Below are 27,736 nucleotides of genomic sequence, written 5' to 3'. Positions count from 1 at the left end.
TCACAGAACACAGTGTTGATGCTGTACATCTGTACTTTTTTTTCCTTTTTTCACAAAGCGACACCTTTAATCCCAGGGTGCTTTGTGAAGAAGCACTCTGCAGTCACCAGCCTCTGTGAAGCAGTTTTCACTCGTGGCAGTCAGCAGCATCACGCCAGCTCGTGCCGCGCGGTTTCCACAGCTCATTTGCCTTCCCATCATGGCATACAGCTTTGTCACACCTTTATTACAGGTACGGAAGGCAGGGATTCCTACAAATAAAGTTGCTTTACCCATTTAATTAATTATTATTATTATTATTATTTATTTAATTCAGAACAATCTGTGCTGGTATCAGCTTCAGACTGAATTTTGTGCAAAAAGCTCAGTGAGGACCTCGTGGCAGTTTGACAAGACAAGGTTTAAGAGAAATCCATCTTGCACAGAGAGCTGCTGTGGCTGGTTGATGGAGGACCTATATTCACTCATGCTCTGAGGCTGGCTTGGGGTAGATGGGAGCATGTAATTATAGACTGTAGCCAGTTTCATAAGGCATTTGCATAGGAGGCCAAATTAGATGAGTTTAACTTAATTCTGGTGTTTCCTAACCTCTGAGCCTTTGACACAGCAGACTTAATGTTGTTTTAATATAATTTCTTTAGAGTGATACAGACAGAAAGTCCCCACAGGTCCTATAAATCTGAAAACCACATGGAAAATCTAGCAGGAGTTTCAGAGAAAGAACATGAAAATGCATGTTCATATGGAAATGAGGAAAAGTCTCTTTATGGCAGCTTTAAAAAAACCTCCTGAAAACTACCACAAAAGAGGGTGAAATCTTCATCCCCTTGAAATCAAAGGGATTGATTTGATAGTTTATGTGGTTAGCACAGAAAAGATATCCGCTGCAGTAGAGGCAGAAGGATTTTTTAAAGAAGCCTTTAAAGTGACACAGTGAACTACAAAATTCTGAGGATTTCTATAGCATTATTCCATAGGACCCTCTCATGCTTCTTATGGCGGACATTTCACTTAAGTTTGCATTCTCCGTAATGCAAAGATCAAATTTGCACCGTTTCTTTCTGAAGAATTTTATAATTTCCTGTGTTTGTCATTACCTGAATGTCAACATGTATTCGCTTAAATTCTGGGGCAATGTACTGTAGGAGAGGTAGTTCGTTTCCTTACGAACTGTAGTAACATTGGATTAAGAAAGCCACGATATGAATTATCTACTTGATCTTCCACAATTAAACATTAGTCTAGTTTAAATCTTTAAAGTATCAGACAGTACAGCAGTGAAGTTCTAATTAGCATTGTAGCTAATGCATAAATTGGTGTTCATATGAAATAAACATGCCAAACAGTATAATACATGTATTATTTTAATGCTTGTGGGGGTTTATTATGATATTAATTATAAATCAGGATGCCAAATGATTTATGCATATGTTCTTTTTATTAATTAAGTCATAATACACTAATAAATTGATTTCCCCCGCCCCCCAAGTTATAGGAATAAAAAGTTGGAAATGACTTGCTGCCCTCACCATGCCCCCTATTTGAGATCAGAGAAAAAATGCCTTGAGCTATTTTAATTTGCATCCTTTTTCCCAAATTTTTAACTTCACCTTTCCAAGGCGTATTTAGCGATCACAAAGCTTAGGAAGACATTAGCTGAAATTTTCATGTAGCCTTTGGCTTCAGAAGCTGAGGCTTAAGAAATAACACCAAGCGCGGTGAGATTTGTGGCTTACCAACAACTGCACACAAGAAAACTGATAGTGACAATTTGTCACTGATGGCAAAGCCCCCACTTTTCCTGGACACAGGACGGTTTCTCCTGGCCTTTTGGGATGACACAAAAGGAGAAGGTGTGTGCATACTTTTCCCCGAGGGGATTTGTAAAGGGATTGTAAGGTTTTCACAAGTCACTTGCATGCAGCAGGGAACCCCCTGCTATAGGAGAGCACCTCTGCAGCACGATTGTCCTGCAGCAGCCTTCCTGCGTGGAGAGGTTTAATGCAGAGAATGCTCTCCATCTGAGCCAAAGAAACAGTCACTCATATTGTGGGTTACATTACAGAAGCACCCCACTTTGGCTGTACAATCTCTTTCCCTTCCTTCTCCCCTCCCTTCCTTCCCTGCCCGCCCAGCCACAAGCAGGTCCTACAGCAGCAGAACCGGGAGCGTGATTTTGAGTGCAGAGCTATACAAGGAAGAAAGGAGGTTAAAAGCCCTTAAAACATATGGCATGCTTTGGCTTAATAGGAAGTAGGTGGCAATCTCCGCAGGGATGCAGCATGGGTTTTTGAAGCGTTTGTTTCCCAAATACCTTTTTATGATCTTTGCAACGCGGGCATGCAGTAAGTGAATGTAGCTAGAATATATGCCTTGCTGGAACGTACGCCTCCTGAAAATGTGACAGTGATGAGTTTGACAAATGAGGAGGTGGCAACCAAAACAAAGACAAAGAGTGCTGGAAGGACTATGTAGAAATTAAATGCAGGTGCCATTTAGGGGACTGCTGTAGAGCCTGCTGATACTGTTTACTTCCCTGCTGAGGTAGAAATCTTTCTCTGCTAAAAGCCTTCACAAGAGCACTGAGGATATCCCTGTGCAGCAGTGTATTACAGGACACACATTTGAGAGGAAAACTGTTAAAGGCACCTCTTAGTTTTATTGAATTATTACTGCTCTGAGCAAAAATATACTTTAGGAAAAACCCAGCTGTTGAACGCAGTGCTTTTGGAGAGAGTGCATTTGCTTTGGTGTGGTGTTTGAAATGTATTCATCCCCAAATCAGTGAAAGCTTCTGCACCAGGTGTAAGAAGAAGATTGAAGATGTGGATTGATCCTCCTGTGAGATCTGGCTGCGAGGGGCTGGAGCAGAGGGGCTGAGCAGAAGCAGGGCATGTCTGGCCACCCAACAGGAGGCAGGGGTCCTGCCGGCACGGCCGCATGTGGAGCTGCCAGCACTGCCAGAGCTCTGCCAGAATCACAGGGGAGGGCTGAGTGGCTTATTTCCATCTCTCCTCTGCCTTCTTCTCTCCCCCTCCGTCTCCCTCTCTCCCTTGCTCCCTCCCGAGTATGTATTATTGATGCTGAGGCAGGATCATTGGGCCCTGAGCATCCTGTGGTAGTTGTCAAACCACTATGGCAATTTATTTTTCTTTTATTATAGGAAAAAAAAAAAGACTTCTATTTCCCTACGCTCAGTCTGTCTGTATGCAGCTTCTGTTCCTCGGGATACAAAAGTAGAAAATGGAGTGTGTTCCTATAAAAAGTAGGTGGAAATTTTCACCATTGTCTAGAAGCCCTCACAATATTGTGCTTGCCGTGGCAGGTGAATAATGAGCCACTATGCTGGGCTTCCAGCTAAATGGGGCTTTGTCCTGTCTACGCTGTGAAGACATCCAGAAGAATGCAGAGCAGTTTTCCAGTACACAATGAATCACTCAGTGAGGCCAAATGACACTCTCCGAGCACTCGTCCCAGATATTACAGCTGTTGAAGGAAGCTGCTTATGAAACAAGGATAGGCTCAGTCGCTTCGTGACCTTACAGCTCCTGCGCTGTAGGAAATAGTTGGGGTAACTCTCTGCAGGAATAGCATTGCTTTTAAACCCATAAAGCCCTGCGAATGGAATTACTGAAGTGTTAGAAAGATATTACTCTGGGACCTGATCTGCTAGGATGTACTCTGAGAGCAGCGCGACGGCCATTTGGGTAGATCGCGCAAACGGCGTGAGTGATAGGGGTATTTAATTCATAAACTTGTCAAAACGAGGGAAAGGAATACCAGGAAACGGAGATTTGTCGCTCCCCAGCCAGCAAGCCTAGCGCATACGTGGTGAAATGGACTTCATGCTCAGCTTCTACTGCAGAGGGAGCTGTGTCAGTATTTAGGTATAAATAAGTGAGAATTCAGGAAGTTTTGCATAGCAAAACAATTCAAAGTGTACCAGCCTAAAAATAATCTCCTCACTGCATTTTCTATGTGGAAGAGTTCTTGGTGTTGTTGCTGTGGCCCCTGTAGTGTGGTGAAATATCTCAGGCCCACTGTTATCCCTGGCTTTACGGCTCCACAATCAGTCAGCTAGGCTGCCCTGTGTAAGCTCTAGGAATGGTGCACGAGCAGTGGCAGTCACTCTCATTCATCAGCACAACAGGTATTTATTATTTACAAGTTAAACTTGCCTTCAAATCTCATCCTTTTTTTTTTTTTTTTTTTTTTTTCCCCTGAAAATTTCATGTGTTTTAAAAGTAGAAAAAAGTCATAAGAAAGACTGTATTGCTGTTAGATTTGGAGAAAACAAACAAACAAACAAAAAAAAACAACAAACTTGATCACTTATACACTGGTGCATCATTGTCTTTACTTGGTGGATAATCATTTTCTTGGTGTTGATAATACATATATATATATAAAACTTCATTTTCATGCTAATGATTTTTTTTAAGAGAGATTATGTCACAATGATCCATGGTATTTACATACCTGAGTAAGTCAGAAGACTGGAGACTGTACTGGCAAGGGAGTTAGGCTTGTCCACAGCCTTTTTCATGAAGAAATGTTTATGTGCAAAGCAATGGTAACATATAATTCCTACAGAGACAGCTTCAGCAGAAAGAACAAAATAAATGCTGTAAACATATGATCATTTGTTACGTCTGTGCTAATCACATGTGAGCAGTTACTGATAATTAGAAATTATTGTCTCTGTCAGTAGCCGAAATCTTGTACTTCTTTTTTCTGCTCTTGGGGATTTAAACATAGTGTACTCAGCAATCATTTCCTTTTGGTTACAATTTGTCACAGCAGTTTTGTTTCTTTCAGTTACTTCCTATTTCTTTTTACGTAAGAAACAAATTTTCTTAGATCATTAGGACAGATTGTGATAAACTGCATATGAATTCAGAAACAGAACAAAAATCAAGATGGCTTTAGTTGGGAAAGATGTACATGCATGCACAAATTTGTTGTATATTACACTGGTGTGCAATGCTGTGCCCCCCACATGTGCTACATAATGGGAAAACTGCTCCTGAGTGCCCACGGGGAAAGTGGGTACCTGGATACCTGCCCACCCCCTGGGATTTGGGCTGGTCTCTCTCACTGAACTCCAGAGGGACAAATCTCTCCCCGATGTCCTGTGTCCTCTGCTGATCTCTACAAATGGCTTGGCTATCCTGCAGTCTATTAAAGAGGCATCTATATTTCAGCAGCCGATCCCATCCCCAGAACCCCTGAGTTTCTGAGCTGTGGGATCTGGTACCAAACCTTTCATCCCTCTGCCCTCAATGCAGTGGCACAGAGAAAGTGTCACATAAGAAACTTGGAGAAAATTTTCTCTAGTATCTCGGTCCCCTCCTGTGAGGCAATCAGGATCCTTCTGAGACATTTCAGGTTGACTCAGTCACCCCTTTAGCACTATATTGGAATAGCTTCATTACAGTCAATGGCACTATTCCATTGAGGAACTATTCAGCAGTGTGAGAAAGAAGCTCACAGTATGGCCATAATAAAAGGCCCAATTTTATCTTCTTTAAACGCACAAAATTCCCATTGACTTCTGTGTAAAAGGAAGCAGGGCTATCAGGCCTAATGCTGTCTGTCTCAATATAATTATACCTGACATGTTTGACCTTTATTTTTAGAATAATTTCACTTCTAAAAGAAAGTATGGAAATACAGGAACATCTATCTATTTATATAGGGGGGAAAGTGAAATCAATTCTGCTCCTCTGTCTGGGTGTTGGAACATTGCAACGTGCCTGCCAAACCCCATGTGTAGCTTGGCCTTCAAGCCAGACAGGAAAGCCTTAAATGAATAAAAGACACAACAAAAGCCTTGTTTGAAGTGTAGCACGAGAATGCCAGTGACTGGAATTATGTTTAAGGGTATCAGACTCTTTATTCATCTCTTATGTTATATTTAAAGAGGTCCAGATGGGACAGAGTTAAATCTGGGGCTAAAATGAGTAAGGTCATCTGTAATTTTTTATGTGGCAGGAGGTACGGTGTGTACTATTACATGTATTTGCAATGTCCAAGAACTGGTACTGGAAAGACTCCAAGTTTCATTTTGCCTAGACCAAAGCAACAGTTTACAACTGTTGTTCTGTGATTTTTTTTTTTTTTTCGCATTTAGCTGAACACAACGATAAAGTACATCTGCAGAGAATATTCCCCTAACAAGAATTGCAATGTAAAAATAAAACACCAGATGGCACCCGGGAGCATTACTGGGAGTGATACAATCTGAGCCTGCAGAGAAAATGGTGTTGGAATTGGGTTAAAACAAATAAAGCAACAATCTCCTCTTCTTGCTAACGGTGAGCATGTTTCGACCCATGATATCTGTTATTTTACTTATGTGTCTTGCACTTCTTGACATCTTCTTGAAGAGTCTTAGATGCTTTTCTAAATAATTTTACCTATTATTATAAAAAGCCCATATATGTCTGATCTTATAACTATACAAAGATAGATAAACTCCTTTTAAAAATGCCAAGATATGAAGTGAAGCTGTGCGGGCACAGATGTAGTAACTTCCTTGGCACTACACAGACGATTTCTTTTGAAATCAGCATGTGTCAGTTTTGGGGTGGGATGCTTCTATTCAGTTACTCTTGGATAGTCTGTCTAAAATGAGTGTCCTCTCCAGCTGTGGAGACATGATTAATAGAGTGGTCACATCATAAAATGAATTCTCTTGTGATATCTTTGTATTGTCAAAGTCTGATCCCCTTCCTTCTTGACTGTGTCACTGCTTCATTGATACTCTGTGGGCTAAACCTGCCATCCCTCTGCAGTGCTCTGAAACAAGCTAAACATCACAAAGGAAAAGTGTAGATTAAAATTGGATGTATTGTTTAAAAAATGATTTTTTAATTAAAAGCCCTTGTAAAAACTAAACTCTCAAAGAGAATTGTCTCTGCATAATTTATAAATGCATTATTTCCATAATCATAATACAATTTTTATATGCCTTGAACTTTATATATCATGACTATCATCACATTTATCTCCTTTAACATATTGGTATATTTTACTGGAATAACCAAACTCATTACTTTTCTCTTTGACAGACAAAAAGAGAGAGGGAAACTTTTAAATTCATTTAGGACCTGGGTTCTCTTCTTGAATTACAGATATTAACTATAATAGCTGAAGGTGTTTTGGGACGTATTTGAAAAGAAATTCAATCCATGATCAATCAAAACCAGTTCATGAGCTGAATTCAGCTGAGCACTGCTGAATCCCCCAAGCATAACCTATGCCTCCGAGGTGAAGGGGATAGCCGTATGGATCTGGGCAGGAATGATGCTCCTCCCTTCCTGAAGGCGTAAGGGCTGAATCCTACTGGGATCACTTTGGAGTCACTAAGATGCATCTGAATGCACCTGAGACACCGTTTAGCTGGTGGAGCACTGCCTTGCTGCCAAGTGAGCAGTGCTACACGCGGACCAGACCCGCAGCTCAAATAAGGGTGCTTAAGTCAATACGTGGGCCTCTGAGTTGAGCTTAAAGTCTGAGTACCATTCCTGTTTTCCAGTGGTTTTGATCTACTTTATGACTTTTGGAAGGTCATTTTTAATCTTCTTTTCTCCTGCCTCTCTGCAAGTTCAAATACTTTGTAACGTCTTCTGGGGAAATGCAATGTTTGTGCAGTGCTGGGCCTGTCTTAGTGTGGCATAATAATTACACTGCCAACATTTTAGCTAACAATGCTTGCTGAATGCTGCCCCACTGTGAATGATTCTAGTTTTCATTGTTGTCTTATTAAACCAGCCTGCAGTTTGTCCTAGAGCTAACACATGATCCAGATTGCCTTCAAGATAATAAAAAGCTTCTTGGATTCTTCAGTTCCATAAAATAGCCTATCATTATTCTGAGAATGGGAAAACAATCACTTGACCTAGGAGAACTTCAGGGAGAAAGAATAATACAGCCACTATATAGAAACTCCAAGTTAATTAAATTAGAACATGTTTTCTATAACTAATTTAGTAGTTGCTGACGGTACTGGACTGAGCTCTTGCTTTTCCCCTGAACCTGCATGCCAAAAGGCAGTGACAGCTTCCTCAAGCAGCCTTCACCCTGTCCCCAACTATTTACCTCCAAGGATTTTTTCCACTATCGTGTCTTTACCTTTTTATTAAAACACCCACAGCATTTTTTATTTTTATTTTTTATAGCGGTGTTTGTGACGCAGACATCTATCAAATACACAGCAGCTTCAGGCCATATTCCTGTTTTACACGAGCCATTGAATAGCTCCGATGGTATCCACTTTAAATCACTGCAAATGCCATTGCAAATTCTTGATCCATCCATTTGCCTAATGACTGTATTGCTTAACAGAACTTAGATAGAAAATAGTTTGCTATTACTTGAAATAATGTTGAGGTAATTAGATGTTCTAAGTCGCCTGAATGCCGCAAGTACCATTAGGCTCTTCTGGCACATGAAAGCAGAGCGATGGGAAAGCTACTTTAGAAAATCACGTATAAAATGTACTCAGAAGTTATTTTGGAAAGGTATTGCGAAAAAGCATACTTTTTATACGTTGAACTAATAAGTAGTTCAGCAAATCCTTTGCAAACTTGTCAAAATGTCATAGCCAGGTACTGGATTGGAAAATTAGTAACTGCTGAAGTGTGCGAGTGTTTAAAGGTGTCACCGTGTGTGGCAGACTGGCGGATTTTAGCTTCTGGCTTAAAGGAGAGATGTTAATCATTATGGCTGATATTTAAAATGTCAGAAGACCTTAGCGTGAAGATAAAGGATTTACTGTGAGACTCTGCTGTGTCATGTTTCCTCACAGAAGAGAAGGAAGATCGGCACCTGGCACCTGCTCTTTTTCCTTTTTATGCTGTGACATGGTGATAGCTGTAGCGGTGTCCCAAAAGTGGGGCTGTGAGGTGGAGAAATGGATTGCTTAGCTCTTCTTTGCTCCTCAGTTTGGTTCCTTTTCCTTATATTTCTATTGTAGCTCCTGTATTTTGTCATAGCAGTATCTGGGACCCAATGGCATTGGCAGGGATGCATGGCTGGAATAAGGGAACCTTCATTTGTTGCCTCCATCCTGCCCTGCTACCTCCTCTTTTTGTTTGGCTTCGGGTAAGGCTTTGAAGCAATAAGGGAAATTTTCTTCTTTCACAGCAAGTTTCCTGGCAAGGACTGTGACTACCTCTGCTTAATGGTTTCTAAGACAATACTAGGTAAGCAAAGCTGCAGAATTGTTTTACTTCAACAGGCAGCACTTACCCAGTGAGAGTGGTCTCTGTGGCTGCAAGAGGCTAAAGTGGGGTGAAGGAGAAAGCTCATCTGTGCTTTTTGGCTTGGGTTTTCTTTTCCCCAGTTTGTGAAAAGCTGCAGAATGTGCGCAGGTAGATCAAGGTTTAAATTATTTGAGTCTAATCATGTATTTCTACTCTGTCAGGTTAATTCTGCTCATTTTTGTAAAACTAAGCAAGTAATGTATTTATTTATCTGCTTTGATATTCACCTGGACAACCTGCTGTACAGGTTCACTTGAAGGATGGTATTCATCAAACACAGATACAAAATGATCCATATCTACTGAATATCATGACTGCATTAACCTGTTCAGAAAGTATTTATGCATTTTGTCTGAACATAATTTTGATGCTGATTTAACTATTTCAGTGAGGGTTGTGTTTCTTTCCCACCAAAACCGATCAACAGTATGAACGTAGTTATCACCAGATAAAGTTACATTCGTATAAATTTTTCAGTTTCAAAGATGACAGAATTCAGAGAAAGTGTTTGATGTACTGAATAACGTTTTATATCCTAGGAAATAGACAAAAAGATTTTTTGCTTTTGGCAAGGTAACACAGAGACTGTGGTTGGTGTTAAGCCTTTAAAAGAGAATGGAAGAAGACTGATGTTTTGATGAATATTAATTGACCTTTTGACATTTTTTTCTATAAAACAAGTTATGCCTTAAAAACAGAGATGGATTTCAAGGCTGCTGTCTTGGTACTACTGTAAAGAAAATTTGAGTCTCATTCTTTTATCAATATTTCTAGCAGGCTGGATGTTTTTTGTAAACAGAAAAACAACTCTTGGGATAGGGAGCAAGCTATGGATTTGGCATCTGAGTTCACAAGTTAAATTCATACTGATTACTGATCAATGAGTTTCTGATGGCTCTTGAAAGAAGTGGAAGGTCATCTTTGCCCCCTTTTCATTGGCTTATGCTCCACATCTATGCACACCTGCAGCTGAAATTGTCGTTAGTTAATGGTTTTATTGGCAGCTGTGATGAAAAAAAACAATGACCAATCCTGAATATCAGCATTAATTTGAGACATATGAAGGGAGCACTATTTACTTCCGAACTTACTTCTTAAGCCAAAATCTCTAGCTACCCCAAGGAGTAACCTGATATTTTTATCAGACCATGCACTTGTGTTTATTTTACCCAGAGGAAGCAGGTGCATTTCTGTAAGTGGATTTTCAGGTATGTTTTAAGCCCATCCAATTTGACCCTAAAAAAGGAGGTTCTCTTGAAGACTTCAAGTCAGAGATGCTTCCAGTTAGCTTTCCACATTCCTTTCAGAAATCAGATTGTTTGCTTCTTTTGTAAGAGGCCATTCTTTTTCTCTTGAGTCTCACCTCCATCACCTCTCATAAGCTGTCACCATAGTGCAGAGGCAAAGAGCGAGGCTGAGCACCAAGGTCTCAGCTCTCATTCCCGAAGGCTGCGTGTAAGTGATGTTCGCGCAGCATCTGCCGTCGCCCACCGGCTGAGGCATCACCGCTGCCATCCTCCTGGCTGTGACATGCAGGGTGAGACTGAAACCTGGGGTTACTTTCAAGCCCAGGTTCCTCAGACAGATTAAGTGTGCTGTGCTCGCAGCTAATGGAAGGTATTTTATAATGTTTATGCTCTTGTAGGTGTTTTTTTTTTTTTTTTTTGATTTTTTTTTTTCTTTTTCTCAACATGATGTAAAGGAGATAAAAGGCATATATTTCCTTACATAATACTTCACTTTCAGCAGTGGTTTAGTTCTCAACGTTATAAAATTACATATAAATGTATTTAGCTTTTCTGCTGCATGCACGTTGCTTCCCATTGCTTGCTCAAAATAAAAGAAACCAGACATTATTCTTTGTCTCCAGACAGTGGGCTACCTGTTTCTTTCTCTTACTTCACTCCCCTTAGCCTCCTCTTATTTTGTCTTCCCAGTCATGTATTTGCATTTACTTTGCCACTAGCTGAGAAGTGGATGTTTCAGAAACAGAAGGTACAATACATATGCTATAAAATCATCTTTACCTGGAAATTTAATGGAAAGCCTACCACATCCCAGTAATTCTTCACAAACTATCACAATAAAGCACAGTCCAGAAAAGGGAGTAAAAGGGTGATAAAGTGCTTGGTGTATGGTAGCTGATAGCAAAGAGTTCTTTTCCATGGTATGGAAAAAACGTTGAATAATTAGTAACACATAAAAGACAAAAAAAATATATATTTTTCTTGTCTCAGTGATTATGTTATTGCTGTGAGTTTTATTTCTCAAAGACAAGAAGATTAAACAAAGGCAATTTCTGCATGAGTATCATCAGGATCAAAACATTGTCTATAATTTTTTGTTGTCTGAGGCAGTTTTGACAAGTATAAACCTGACAGTCAATGGTCAGAACACATTTAATACATCTTTCATATTCTGAAGTTAGTAGGTCTAAGGTCTCCCTGGGGTAATATGATGTAAAAGATGTTCATGGCACTAATTTACTCACAGACCATTAGCTCCCTGTTGAAGCTAGACTTTGAAGACCTGTATGCAAGAACGTACTCTTCAGATGTCCTATTATACTGCAATCCTTCATTTTCTTAATGCAATTTCCTGCGGCTGTCCTGTTGGACATGTGATGTACAATTAAGAGTAGACCTTGGAAAGTCATAGCTTTGTTATTTTGCACTAAATATTTTGAGCGTTTCATTCCTTAAGTAAAGTGGGGAGATGAAATTTTAAGGATAAAAATGAGTTGTTGTAGTCAGTTTTGACAAACAGTACTGTCTAGTGTTTCAGCGTTTGAAAGAAATTGGCACAGAAAAATGAAATGCTAACTATCTTTATGAAGCTCTCCTATAGTCATTTTGCCTCTGTTTTCCAATTTTAATAAGACACCTATAAGAAAATGAATAATGAAGCAATATATAAACAATGTTATGAAGACAGCCTCTGCTCATTAGGTCTATCACCCTATTTTATAGATAGAAAAAGAATATCTATTTTGAAGGTAACTTTTGGATGAAATGCCAAGAATCTATAGAATGATGCATACTAATGGAGAATTAATGTCTAATACCAAATTGTATTGCCATTTGAATCATATATCACGCAGCTCGGTGCCAGCTAGCGTGTCAGCCATCATTACCTGATCATCTAAAGGGGCATCCTTCTGCCTGAGCAGGGTAGAAATCTTACAGCACGCACATAATAAAAGATAACTTGTGGGATCTCTGGCGATCTTCTTGATCAAGAATCAATTAAAATAAGCTGCCGTTAATGTGACACAAGGTACAGACAAAGTGAGACATGCTTGACAGTTACTAATTACAACAGGCAGCCAAAAGAGCTGTGTAGAGATAGAAAGACAGAAACAGCTAAATTAGTAAACTGTGTTGACAGTCACTCAATATTTTCCAATATGCAAACCTAGCATATACACAGGTCGAATGAACCTGACAGGCGTGAGTTACTGACATTTTGCAAAAATGTAGCAGAGAATATGATTTTTTGTTTGTTTTTATTTTTATTTTATTTTATTTATTTACTTATTTATTTATTTTTACAATTAGAGTAGCTCAGAACTAATTATCCTAGCAAAATGGAATGTGCAAGCCTTCCTAGCAGGGGAAGCTTGCCTTGGCTGTGTTGCTGCCTGAATTCAAAAGCAATCTCCAGCGGGATGCTTTTTAACTTGGGGATGCCAATGAGAAGATGTTCCTGTTCTTTAAAGCAAAGAGATGCTGAATTCTGCCCTACTCTCCCTCACTCCTTGAGGTCCCCAGAGGGACTTCTGCGTCACGTCACTTTAAAGCAGGAATTAGTGAAATGTAAATCTAGGATAATTCTGCCCTGCTGGATCTCCCTCACAGAGCTCTTCGGGACAGCGTCCAAGAACAGGTCATGTTCACATGCTTAGGGTGGAGGCAGGGAGCTTATTCTCTTGTTTTTTTTTTTTTTTTCCTCCTCTTTTGATCTCTTTTTGAAAAGTGCCAAATGATCTTGTCATGTGCTGGGTGGTGCGGTGTATGTTTCATGCAGAAATGTGTATGCCCACAGGAGGTTAACTGGTGCCTTGTAAGATGGATCCTGATAAAACCTAACCCAGCTGCATGACTGTTTGGAAACCAAATCCTCTATGAGAATCCCAGGGTGCTGTGTCTTCTGGTTTGCCAGAACATTTGAGAATATTTTTAAAAAAACAATTCTTTGGCTTTATGAGACTGAGCTTGTTATCCTTTACCACATCATGAAATTTCCTTACATTTTCTTAGCAAGCATTTTTTACAGCCTTGGATTCTAATTGGGAAAACGGGGACTTCTTTAATGCCAGCGCTGTATTTCAGCTAATGGAAGAATCTGACACAGCACTGAGTTCAGCACTTCATAGCATGTTTATCACCCTGTTTTCAACCTCGCTCAAATCTTTCTCTTCTTTCCTGTGGTCAGACTTCCCAAATCACATCTGGTTCTGCCATCACAATCGCTCTGCAATCTGTCTGTGCCTCACTTTCCTCTACTGGGCTCTTAGTTTCCCTCACAGTGACATAAAAGCCTGTTCATTCATTGTCTTTACCTTAGTCTCACTTCGTCTGCTGTAAGGTTATTTCTGGTGGCACCTGGGTCTCCCCAGAGCAGAGAAGAACCCCATTGTGAGTACAGGCAGACCACTCACATCCCTCCCGTCTGAATGTTTGATTTCTCTCTCCCTGCTTTGTGAACTTCCAAGCTTGTAATGATTTTTGGTATTGTTTCCTATTCCACCAGGCTGTGTGAACGCAGAATATCATGGGGCTAATGCACTTTTTCTGTCCCCTAAATAATGGCTAAAGTTTATCATAAGGTTTTTCTCAAGCTGGCTGCCTGTGTCTGAACTCACCTGTTTTGTCAGCTTTTTTATCACTAAATTATTGATGGAATGTTCTCTTGTCTAAATGAGCATGAATTAGCAGCATGGATGTATGTAACAGCATTGCAGATACTCTTCAAAAAGTATTTCTGCACCAATAAGGTAATTTTTGAAAAATTATGCATCGCATATCCTTGGTGAAGTTAATCTTGGTAACCAAAAAGGGATGACACAGACCAGTGGTATTAATAAAAACAGAAATGGTCTTCAGCCAAACATCATTGTGTGTAAACTAAAGCTGAGGGCTGAACCACAGATTCACAGTGTAAAAGATCAGAAGGAAACATCATAATCCAATTTGATTTTCTGTCCACAGACCTTCACCCAATCAATTCTGTGGTGCAAAGCTGCTGTTTCTAACCTGGATAAACTCATGTTATTAGGCTGTGTTACTGTTAGCAGACTCAGAACTGCTTTTTTTTTTTCTTTTTTTTTTTTTTTTTTTTCTTCTGTCTGAGGAAATGATTCCATAATTTCTGAGGAAATAGAAAATATTTCACTAGTTGATTGTTAAATTGTTCAACAAATTGAACACCACTACAAGCTTTAAATGTGAGATACCCCAGAGGAAGTGGGTTAAGGTGGAATGCAGATGACACAACTTGACACGAGCTTTACCTTTTTCTCTTATGCTGATCCAGAAGCAAGCTAAAATCTCAGCATGCACAATGATTTCTGCATTAAATGTGAGTCTGAGAAACTTACACTCTGGGTTTCTCCATTTCACCCTGATGGGATATATTCAAATTGCCTTTTGCTTTCTATTTTGATGTAAAGAACTCTTGCTCAGTTTTCATTTTCCATCGCAATGCAAGACAATCTCCACATCTCTTGAAGTCTGCATTTTTCTGGGGTTCAGAGAGAGCTATTCCATATGAATGTTTCCCTTTGCATCGAGTCTGCTGTGACTGTGGTGTTCTCTGACATTTTCCCTTTACCGTAGACTGTTGTGTATCTCTTAAAGGCAGTGAGCCATTCTGGGACTGATGTGACGAGACATGACAGGAAATTCCACTGAATAAAACAAATTATACACTAGAGATGTGCTGAACTGACTGAAAACAATTTGGACACCAGGGGCTATGAAAGGTGCTGAGAAGGTTGAGAGCAATGACATTTTCTTTGAGATTTTATTTAAAGTGTTTTGATACACAACTTGTGTAAATCGGTGAGTGTGAGGTCTTTGGGCTGCCCCCCTCTGGATCTCTTGCTCTGAAGGGGTGCACACATGTTTGAGCGAGCTGAGTCAGTGACTTTCTTCTAACTCATAATGACTCATTATGGTTTTGACTCAAATTGGAAAATGTATGTATTCATATTTTCAGTTTGTGTTTTACTGAATAATATTGTGTATGCAGAATATTGTGTATGAAGAAATGGATGATGTATGTGCCCAGGTTCTAATTCACAGTTGTAATCAAACAATCACACGCTTGGGTTGCAAAACAAATTCCCAAAGTCAAAAGCACAATATATGATCAATGCAATGTCTTTCTTAAGGCAAATTTTACTTTATATACTGATAAAAAAATTACCTGTCTATAAGGAAAGACACAGTTGATGTGGAAGAAATATTTAAATACACCAAGAGGAAAAGGGAAAAAAAAATCCAGTAAATGAATTGAGGATTATTTGTCATTCATGTACTCCAACTATGACAAGAAAGAAATCTGACTTGATTCTTCTTATACTTCTATCAGTTTCAAATCATAATATGCCAGCTTCATTTGTTATATACTTCTAAGGAAGACGAAGATGGTGGATTAATGTCCATAAACTAGGATTAGCGTTTTGGCTGCACAATAACACAACATAAATTTTATTTAACGTGTCTTTAAGAATGTGAGCTGAGTGGATGCACTGCTGGCAATGAATAAAGATTCATGCCATCAGTATGAAGATCCATTTGTCTGTCTCATCTTGTCATGTAAATGTTTGAAAAAAAAACATAGAGCGGATAATATGGCAATCTGGCAGCAGTCCACACGCAGGTCTCCAAGTCCATGGGTTCTGGTCTGAGGAGGGCATTTCCATGCAGGGCATGCTCCCCCTGGAACCATTTGGGTGGCAGATGGGGGAGCATCACTGCCTTCGTGAGGCCAGGCTATCCCACAGCCACTGGCAATCAGTCAATGCTATTGGGAAAGCAAGGGATGAAGATATTTTGCATTTTATTCGAGTAGTCTTGTGTTTTCCAGGTATTAATTTCAGTGTACTATTGGAAAATATACATTTTTCAAGTAACACCTGAATAATGTCATTTGAGTATTCTGTTGACACCTGCTCAGAAGAAAAAAATCAAAAATGCTTTTGTACAACAGCAAGTCTAGATTTTACATTTTGAGGAACTGATGCTGAGTTAAATGAATATGCTTGAGATTTCTTCCTTGCACTGGTAGAAATCAGCAATCAACATTAGCAAGTCTGTGGAATTCTTCCCTTGTAAATCGGATTGGAGTATTGCAGTCATTGCTGCCTTTGTTTGCCTGCACACATTGGCAAAAAAATGTCTCCATTAATTCTGAGTTCATATCAGGATTTGACCTCACTGGGGCCACCGAGTTTGATGTCAGGAATCAATCCAGGCTACCTACTAATACCTGCTAGTTTGGTGTTTTGATACAAATTAGAATACTTGCTAACGTCATGTGAAATTCAGTAAAACCTACAGATTGAAATATACCATTGGTTGCATATGCCACAGTAGTATACAGGTTTTAATTGCATTTCTGAGAGAAAGTACAAACTGAAACACTTGTCTCAGTGGAAATATAAAGTGGATTGCAACCTTGAATGAACTGCAAAGCAGCTAAATAGAAGATGTTCTTGGAAAATACAGAGATTGTAGTATTTATGCATGTTGGGCATATCACCATGTGCACATTGTGCTGTAGTACCTAGCATCCACAATTATTATATTTATGAACAGATTTTCAAAGGAGAAAGGAGAGTGCATGGTGCTTTAGGAGCTGGCCCAGCAGATCTATATCTGGGATTATCTTGAGTCTTGCTCAGGACCAGCACAGTTTCTTATAGTTGGATTGCACTGTCACTGATGAGTCCAACAAATTCATCTCTCACACGTGACGAAGTGTACACCTTAATTTGTGATAATAACAAGCCACGGTAGTTTATCTAGCCATTGTAATTCATTGGTTTTTGTTGTTGTTATTGTTGTTTTTTATAACCCAATTTCTCAAAATCCATTCTTTGGCTCTGCAGTAATTTTGTATGGGGAGTACATAGAGGCATACGTTCCCCAAACATGATGATTCAGTTTAATTAAATTGTTCCAGTTTCTGGTGTTACTTGCAGTTGGGGAGTGTCAAATTTTGTGGTAAAGTTGGTAAAAATAATCCTGCCCCTATATGCGGTGTTTTAACAGCGCTGTGCATGTTTGCTCGCCCACACAGCATTCTGTGAAACGATCTGTTACTTGTGAGCAAAATTCTCTGTTTTTGCAAATTAGAAACCAGATCCAGCCACCCAAAAATGACAGAGATTTCTCAACATCTTTAATGAGGAAGACACGAAGAGAGTTTATTGGGCTATGTAGACATGGGTGTACACGTGTGTGTGTGGTACATGCATATATCAAGCTATGAGCCTTGTTCCAGGTAGGTGTTTGCATACTTCACAAGACTCTTAAAATACCAGACACAGAGCAGTGTATGGGGTTATACCTGATAGGGATATATTTTTTTTTATAATATATTTCTATATTCAGGCCTGAAAGGAAGAAATATATTGGAAAAAGAAAAAAGAGAAAGATAATATATATATATTCATAGCAGGCTGAATTAACAGCTTTTCTATGGCCATTTCCAAGTACTCCGTATAAAGGCAATATTTAATATTTTTGTTACCATTTGCATGTTATTCACTTAAAGATTAAATGATATTTTTATCTCTTCTAATGAGATATACTGTAATGAGTATAACAGTATGTGTTCTTGGTTTTGCTAAGAACTAGCCCTCATCAGGTACTCAGTGAAGCCTCTTGAAGCTCCCAAGTTCAGTCAGTAACATGTTCTGCTGAATTTTAATTTAGGGCAGCATCTGTATACAGCTCATATTTAAGGGCTTCTAAATAGTAAGCAGCTCATAAAATGTTGTCCTCAAGCTTTCCAGAATTACTTAAAAAAAAAAAATAATCAAAAAAACAACCCCCCACAAAAGAAATAACCCTAAATGCTGATATTAATTCACAGTGTAGTTTAGTGCCCGATATTAAATGTTAAGTGCTAGCAGTGAATCTTTGGAGACAGCGTCATATTTTGTAGTCTAAGTACATTCAAGTAGCACAAGGTCTTTCAACACAATTAGTACAGAATATTGAGCCCAACTAGAAATATGGGATTCGTCATTAAATTCAGAGGCTGCTTTATCTCCGTGAGTCTAATCATGTGTGCAGAAGACTAATTGTTAATGGCATAGGCTTTATTGCTCTTAGCTTTCCTCTATTTTAAATGGAATGGTCTGCTTTGTGAGAAATAATTAGGTTTTATTGTTCTACCTGTATTGAGTCTTGTTGATAATCTTATGGTTTTACCAATTCAGATTCAGAGAGCAATTAGCAGTAGTGGAGGTGTTTGCCTTTAAATCACAAAGTATTGTTACGCTTCCTCCTTTTTTTTTCTTTATATTTTTTTTTTACTATTTTCTTGTGACAATAATAAATGTGGGATCTCTAATTTTTAATGGGAAAATGCCAATAATTAACAAATTAAAAAAAAAATATATTACAAAAATGGGTTCGCAACAGGTACATTCAAGAATTTTCTGCTGTTGGCACATGCTTTAGTGACTTGTAGGGTGCTTCATCACAGAAAATGCAAAGCCTCACAATTTTCAGTGATTTACAAACTCATAGTTTGACCTTGCTTTTTTGGCTGGGTGACTTACGATTACACGTAAGGATTAATTAGCCTTCTTGTACTTGCTCACGTAGAAGAAAGATTTGCTTATCTGTCTCAAGGGTCATTCTCTCCATCTGAAAGTCTCAGGAGCAGCCCCCCTCTCATGTTTTTTCAGGTTTAGCAAATCTCATTGTTAACATAAGCTGTGGTTTTATATGAAACCAAGGGACTGTGTGTCAGTGACATGCAACAGATCTGTTGCTTGGAGCTTCAGAGCTTGGCTCTTTTGGCATAAATATCAAGTCTCACCTTGTTTACTCATACATCTCAATGATTTTAGAATGAGATTCTTGTCTTGATGCTCAGTAGGGAAAAATAACAATGTGACTGAGAAGTCACTATGAGATGCGTTTCTCTGTGTGCAGGATGGACAGTTTCGTATCATTTGTTCAGGTCTGCATTTCATGTTTCCAAACATATCTCCCATGGGTTGCCAAGGGTGTCTGTCAGCGCTGTAGTGTGTGCACTCGCCACTGTCAGTGCCCTCTCAATAGGATATCTCTAAAACTCCAGGAAAATACATAATGTAAGATATATTTTCCTTCTTGTACCAAGGCAAATTCTTCAAGAATTTTTGTTTACCCTGTATTAGTAGGTCCAGACACTGATCTAGTGATATCCAAAACTTATTCACCAACTCTTGAGTACATTTTTATTTAGATGTTGTTTCATGCTAAAGACAGAACAGCACAAATACTTATGGGAGTAATTTAAGAAACAACTCTAATGGGGGTTGTTCAGTTGTTAGACCTGATGTTAGATTTACCTTATTATAATGACTATGCTGTATCTCAGATACTGACATCTATTTACAAATACTTTCATTAAGTTACAGCTTTCCCAGGAAGACGGGGAGCAGTCAAATATCGCAGCTATTTGTAAAAAGATTGGGTTCGATCATGTGAAGTGATCTTTTACAAAGACTCTAAGAAATGTATGACTCTAAGTGCGCAGGAGTGTTCTTTAACATCCCTTGCTGAGCCCAAATGGGTTCATACTTATTTTTCCAGTCTTGAGAAAAAGACCCAGACTTCCTAAAATGCTGCTTTATCCATATGACATAGATTTATCTCAGACCCAAGGCTCATTGGGATCCTCAAGAAAAGTGATGTTTGCCTACATCTCCGTAGCGCTCCTACCCAGCCGAAGCACGGTTGATGTGATGACTGCACAGAATACAATGGCCAAATCAGGACTTGTGAAATTTATACAATATTTCAGTAGATAGAGCACTCATCCAGGCTTGCATGACTGAAACTCTGGGCTCACTGTAGCCTCGGGGAGATCATATTCATACCTTCCATTTCCCACTGGAGCGCCTGAGGTATTCAGCATGGAGAGCATTGTCCATTCCAGTTAAATCTCTGCCATTCTGCTAAAAAAAAAAAAAAAACTCATGCAAGCTGGGCTGAATAGACACAGTCTGTCTGGGGTTCAGTCACTGAGGCAGGTGCCTGGGTTAGCAGAGACCCAGGCCAAGTTCTTTGCCCCAGTATGGTCTACACTGCCACTAGGCGAAACGCTCCGAGAGTGGTCCCCAGAGAAGGGCTCAGCACCCAAACCTCTCCTTCTTGACTGTTGTAAGTAGGTGCTTTAACCTCCAGATCACACACCTCTTTGCCTCTAGTTAGTTTGAACATTTGAGACGTTTTTCACAGTCATAGAGTATAGAGAGTGCTTCTGGCCAGAGCAGGTGGCTGGAGCGCTACGAAATGGGTAAATGATGGGAGTTTGAATTCTCTCATGCTGAGAATGGTGTGGAACATTTACCTCTTTCTCTCAGTAGTGTACAGAAGAAAAGTGACTTGTATTGCTTCCTTCTATTATGCTTTTTTACAGGAATGACCCTCACTCACTTTTTTGAAAAGAATGATTTAGGTGCATAAAGGTAGTGGTAGAGGATTATTTTGGGACTGGCTGTAGCAATTTAAGGGGTAACCACCATGCTGCCTTTTTGCCTCGTTACCTTTTCCCTGCGAGTGATTGCTGCCTCCAAAGCAGCCATTCTCACTCCCTGTCGATCCGGAGACAGCCGGGGTAGCCTGAACCAGCATTAAAGGCGATTTACGCTAATCTGTTTGACTTGGTATTGAACTGGTCTTGAAACATTCACCCAATCTGATAACGGGGCTCTGCTTTGTGAATGGCAGCATCTAACAGGGAGTGTGACACCGACAGCACGGAGCCCATCTGCCGGCTCCCAAAATCGCATCAGGTGCCGGTGCTGCAAATCCCCCTCCGGTGCCAGCAGCCTCAAGTGAGGCACCTGTGCCCTGCAGTGGGCTTTATGGTGTTCTCACCTCCTCGGCAGTCTCCGTTAGCTTTTCTAGGTAATGGTTGGGAATCCCACCCAGAGTGCCCCATTTCCCCACGTGTGCTAACAGAAGGTATTTCTTAGAGGGCCACAAGTTGGGTTTGGAAGTCAGGTGCTCAAAAAGTAGGTAGTGATACGGACAGAGTGAATGTGGCAAGGTCTTTGTGTGTATTTAGGTCCTTGTTGTTGTTGTTTTTCTTTCATTTATGACATTTATCAGACAATATTTAATAAAAGAAATGAGGAAAAAATGACCAAACAAATAGGGTTATTTTATCCCACCAATATGATAGAATAGTTAAATTAATGGCTAAATCTAATTAGGAAATGAAAAATTACAGCTTGTCTGCTGCCAATACTAAAGCCAATGGACTGTGAGATAGAGCTATGGTTACACTCCAAAATTATCTCACCATTGTTGAATCTTAAGGTGGCTTTGCTGCCTGCACTTGGAAATAAAATAATCCTAGCAATTATGGTTTGTAATTTGTGAGTGGTTTGAAATGTAGTGGCTTTTACTATAATAAATGGATTATCGTATGTTGACAAAGTACAGGTTTAATTAACAGTGACAGATAAAGCTCTTGCATTTAGAAGCTGTTTATATTAAAAATTACCTGATAAAAGGTGTTGTGCTTTTTTTTTAAGCATTCTAAGTACTCCGTTGTGCATTACCATCTTGATCTGCTACCATATGTATTCATCATTGCATGGATGTGGCTCGGAATCACAGCAAGTTTTTCTGAGACATTAGACTGTCATAATAACTGATAGATCAATGGCTTGATTTACATATTTATTACGGAGAAACTGCTTGTTTTCATCAACATAACTTACATTTTACGCATCCTTTGTCTAACGTTAATTTGAAAATATTAATTTTCCAGTGACAGCTCTGTGCTCTTCCTGTTTAATCACTTAATTTCCCTTCTACCTGAGAATGACATTCAGTGAAATGAATGAGAAATGATAACTTCAGGATGCCATTGTCCTTACTGACTAAGAGCAAACAGACAGCCCAGGAGAGGTCTGGGTAGTTGTACAAAATATGTCAATCACAGGAGCAAAAGTTAATTACTTTACATTCTTTTTCTTTGCATTAAAACATTACTTTAAAAATAATTTTCTTTAAATATTAATCTTCTTTAGGCTATATATATATATATATTTAGAAAAAAAAGTCATCCAAAAATGCAAAAACTTGTGCCATCTGTCAGAACTACAACTATCGTTCCACTCTGCACATTTGGTTTTTGGCATCATATTCAGCATCATCTGGATGACTGTGTCTTAATCCTTCAATGACAGGACATTGCAAAGAGGCACTATTGATGGATTGCAGGGAAGATACTCACTGAAGTATTTTCATGAATAAAAAAAAAAAAGTGGTGGCATTTCTCTGTTTTGTTAACTCTTTAGTTTTCATTAATTTTATCCATCCCTGCAGTTTGAGATAGTAAAGATGCAGAAAAATATATATATGTATAATATATGACATATATTATAATATACGTTTATAGGGTACAAGTAGGTAGAGAAGAAGGAGATGAATGGCAGGGAATGGCCTACGGCTTTCCATACAGTTGTACTTTGTATGATAGAGCTGAACAGACAAGGTAGTGAGAAAAAAAATATATTAAAAAGAATTAAAATGAGGAAACAGTAAGAAATTGAAGAGGGTGAAAGTGTGCAACAAAGAGCAATGCACAAGAACAGGAGTGTACAGGTACAGACAGTAGTCCTGGTGGTGGCCATGGGTCAGTCAAAGCACCAGCAGTGTTAGCAGGTGCTTAACCCCTAGGTAATACACTCGGACCTTTTAGAAATTGGGAAAGATCCATAAAGCCATCTTGCATTTCCATCACTGTTTGTGTCTTTAAAAATTCCTCCCATCAAGGCTCTTTCTTAATGTATTTTTTTTGGTAGCCTTGCTTTAAAATATCGTTATCTGCCTGCTGCATCCTGCATCAACACTGGACACTCAGCCTATTGCCTCAGGGTATCTCCATCACCACCTCCTTCCTCCTTCTGTAGGAATGTAGCACTGCTGCTGCTAGTGAGGATTTTACCAATGTGAACACAACACCTATTTTGTTTAGCAAATGGATTTTAAGAATGAAAACAGGATTTTGTTCATTTTGTTTTCATATGCCATCCATTTAGCAGATCCATCAGCTGCCCGCTGATAGGGACAGTGGACATGATTGTAGCCTCCGGCCTGTTACTAACTTTAGTTTGGTGAAGGTTCAAGCTAGTTCACTTACTTGGCTTGCCTCTGTGGCATGACTAAAGATCTAAGGGAAAAATGCTTAGAGTCCCAGCATCTGTTAATTTCAGCTATTTAAAGTGCAAATGCAAATCATAGCAAAAAAAATTTAAAACCATTTTCTTAGAGGGTTTCCTCCTCTTACTGCTTGTGTCTATATGGAAAATGATTAAAATTATTTTAAAATTCCAAGTTACAAAGCGGCCATTAGAAGATATTTTAGAGTCAACAATTATCCTAACACGTACAATGCAGTAATGTGCTCCCCTGCTGGCAGCATTTGGTGGTGAGCTTGGAAATGCCTGTGAGGTATCCTTCTTCCTGTTAGACAAAACCCCAATGGCTGTATTACATCGCTGTATGTCAGGGATGCTGAAGTCCCCATGAAAATGCATTACCTACATAGTTTCTAGAACTAAAGCGGTTTGGTCGGTGTTGTAAGACATAAAATAGATGTTCCTTTATTCTTATTACATACTTTAAAATATTATCTTAAAGTACTCCCTAATAGTTTTCATAATTTTGCCTTGGTTTTAAAAAAAAAACAATGTCTTTGAGTAAAAGTAGATGAAATCCCTTGATAACTAGGGTAGTTACAGAGATTTTCAATTACCAATCTACACATTTACTGACTTTTCATTTATATCTTTCCTCTAAAATGAAGTTGTATTGCAGGATGAGGAAGATGCATCTTCTGTTTTGGCTTCTCTTCATGTTCTCAAAAATTTGTTGTTCCTTTGGGTGCTTTTGCTGTTGTCTCTCTGCTATCTTCTTTTTTTTTTTTTTTTTTTTTTTTAAATTGTTCCTTACTGTGAGAACAATAATACATGCCACAATTGCATCCCCCTTATCCCCAAGGCTAACCACTATCTTTCACTAAATATGTAGGTGTTGTGGATGTTTCTTTTTGTTTTGGATATGTATTCATATTTGTGTGTGTATTCCAAAACACATACTCACAAATATACATATATATTATGGGTTCGTGTCCAAATAAAACTATAATGTTGCACCATAACATTATACAGGAATACAAACACATGACAACACCCTCCATGGTACAATATTGGAAGTCAATGAAATTGAAGAAATTGCACCATACACACTTTCAAAATGAATGTTATTGATCTGCAAGTATCTGGTGAATAATTTGCAATCGCAGGAGTTCCACAGAAAGCCAAATAAACTAATTACAAAAGTCGGAGGATAAAAAAAAAATAATTCAAATTTCCAAGGCTGCCAAACTGATGCGGCCAATAGAAACCTAAAAATTTTGGGGGCTGAATTCAGGGATTGTGTGAATAACACCTTGTTATAGCCCAATCTTTAAAAAATTTACTAATGCACTTTCAAGCATGTTTTTCAATTAGCTAAATATCACAGCTGCATCTTACACATTGGGAAGTCAGCGTTAGCTCAGCCTCCATGCTGAGAGGCCAGAGGGCTTTTCTGTACAAGGCAAGGGAAACCAACACGAAGCTTTAAGGCGAGACAGTTGATTGCCTTTTTTTATTTGCTACCATCCTTCTTTCTTTTTGGACATGCAAATAACCCCAATTTACATTAAAAATGCATGCAGATAATTTTGACTTCTGTTTATGTCACCATTAAATGTGACCCTCTGTGATTTACAGTTGCAGTTTTAATCTTGAATTAATGTGGCTGCTTGCAATTATTTATCTTTTTAATTAAAAAAAAAAAAAAAAAGTATGAAAGAGAGGCCTCCTGCATTTCTGTCTTGCTGTACAAATGTTTCTACACTGGTTTTGAAGTAAACATCTTGCTGTGGTGATTTGGACTGGAAGACAGAAGAGTGAATGTAATTGCTCGGTTTGTTATGCAGTTGCAAGACCAGGAGAGGGCATGGCCCTGGGAAAAAATTACAGCTTTCTACCTGGGTCGTAGAAGAAGAAATTCATAGAAACACAGAGCTTCAGGATGTAGTCTTTTTTTTGTAGAATTATTTTTAGCCTCGCTTTGCTTCTTTTGTAGAGATACACTACCTATTTTTATTTTACCGTATATACAGTGTGCAGTTATGATTGTCTTTAAAAAGCTGTAGGGTGTGAAATAGAAATACAGATGTATTTTACATTAAAGGGTTCAGAACTGCTTTTCCTGAGGAATTTAAGTGATGCCAAGGAATATCAGTGTCCTTGTGACACTGCTATGCTAAAAATTTACTTTTCATTCAGTTTCTATGCCTCTGTATTTGAAATCTTGATAAAGGTTGAAAGTCTAGAGGTGACTGATACAATTATGAATGCAGCAACTGTTTAGTTAATTGGCAGCACTTTGAATAAAGGTACCATTTATAAATTATTCATTGATATGTATTTCGTGATTAATAGGTGGAGCTCGGTTCTTCAGCTCCCTGAAAAGCATATTAGTAAATTCATAACAGATGCTGCTCTAACAAATTGTTATAAAACACATTAAAACGTGTAGATATAACTAAAGCAATATATATCATTTCACTGTTATTCAGTGTCACTATTTTCTTATATCATTTCTTACATCAGTATAACACTGAATATAGTAGTTTTTTTTTATTATTATTATTTTTTATTTTCTTATGAATAGTATGGGGAATAAATCCAAATTCTTTTGTGAAATGCTAGCTACATTAAAATCAGCGGTGAAACTTCCCTTTTCGTCACTGTGTTCAAGATTCAAATTTCAGTGTTGTAAATTGGTATGGGTGCCTTCATTCACCCCCTGAAAAGGTTCATAGATTGAACAGCAATATTATAGTTAATGTGTACTAAAGTTACTTCTGTATTGCTACTCCCAAGTCATTCTCATAAAGAAAAAGATTACTTATTTAAGTTTTCAGTGGAAGTTCAAGTCTCAGTTGTGCTCATTCACGATCTTCCTCCTGTGAAATAATTTCCTGTGAAGAAACATCCTTTATGAGTCTCTGAAGTCCCTACAGGCCGCTGAGCTCCGTTTCTTATTGCTCTTCCATCAACAGGGCTGATGGTGGGCAATATTTTCTGTTGTTGTCTGTCTCCATCCTTAGTCTCACAGTCATTCAAGTCTGTTGTTGTTTTCTCTGGAGGGGTCTAACCCCACAGCTGTGTGAGCTGTACTCTTTTGCAGTATCCCCGTGAGTCGCTCTGTGAGTAGATGAGTACAGCGCATGGATGAGAGCAGGACTGAGGTCTTGGTTTGGAAAGCGTCATTACTGTGCTTCATCTGCCTGAATGCATTGAGAATCCAGAAGCCAAGGTTTGCTAATTTGGATTATTTTTGCACGAAGATTCAGTTATCAAGGGTACTGAATTAACCTGCTACAAGAACGTGAAAATGTTGCAGGTCAAATAGTTATATTATTTATATGGACTAAAGTCCTGATCACCTTTATTTAGTCTCTTCAGTGAATACCCAACAACCTTTTCCTGAATTCTTTAACATAAACATTTTTTCTTAGCCATGTTTAGCTTGAAGGGGACTGCTCCTATACCAAAACCGAAGGCAGGGTTTTATCTGAGTCTCCATTTTTTTTCTCCTACCCATATTATCAGTTGTAATAAAACTTTCCTTGTAGTCCTTATTTCACTTCTATCCTCAGATAGTCCCAAGTAAAGCAACAATAATATCGCATCCAGGGAAAGAGAACGGTGACCCTTTTGCACTTTCATGGCATCTTGCTGTGCCAACACACAAGCACACGTGTATACATACATACATATGCACATTTATATATGTTTATGTGGTGGCCAAGTGGAAATGCAGACATCTCTGTAAGTCTAGGTCTATTGTCTGAAAAGTGCTACTGTTGCTTTTGTGAGCGCGTTGGTGTGGCACATGGTCAAATACAAGTCATTTTCAACTGTGCTAGTGAAAACATTTTTTTTTTGGTCATTGTTCAGAGACAGGAAAAGAGTGCCCAGCAAATGGCTGAAGCTGTGAGTCTGAGTGGTGTAGGAATGCTCTCCTCCAAATGCTACTGCTGCTATCTGAAAACCTCAGGGTATCTGTGCATCTTTATTTTAGAGATTTTAATTTCCCCCTTCTATGAGGTTTTATTTTTCTGTGATTCCCAGTGCTCTGCTTACAAGTAAAAATCAT

The 27,736-nt window shown here is 38.8% G+C and overlaps 1 protein-coding gene across 8 annotated transcripts in view; it reads left to right on the top strand.

Moving 5' to 3' along the window:
- Positions 1 to 27,736, top strand: part of NLGN1 (neuroligin 1) — a 423,737-nt gene that overhangs the window by 149,568 nt on the left and 246,433 nt on the right. The gene's annotated exons all lie outside the window — the stretch shown is intronic.

Source organism: Aythya ferina, assembly GCF_964211825.1.
Source record: "Aythya ferina genome assembly, chromosome: 9".
In the NCBI taxonomy this organism is placed as follows: Eukaryota; Metazoa; Chordata; class Aves; order Anseriformes; family Anatidae; genus Aythya; species Aythya ferina.
Note: the sequence above shows the minus strand (reverse complement) of the source record. Positions and strands in the feature narration are given on the sequence as shown.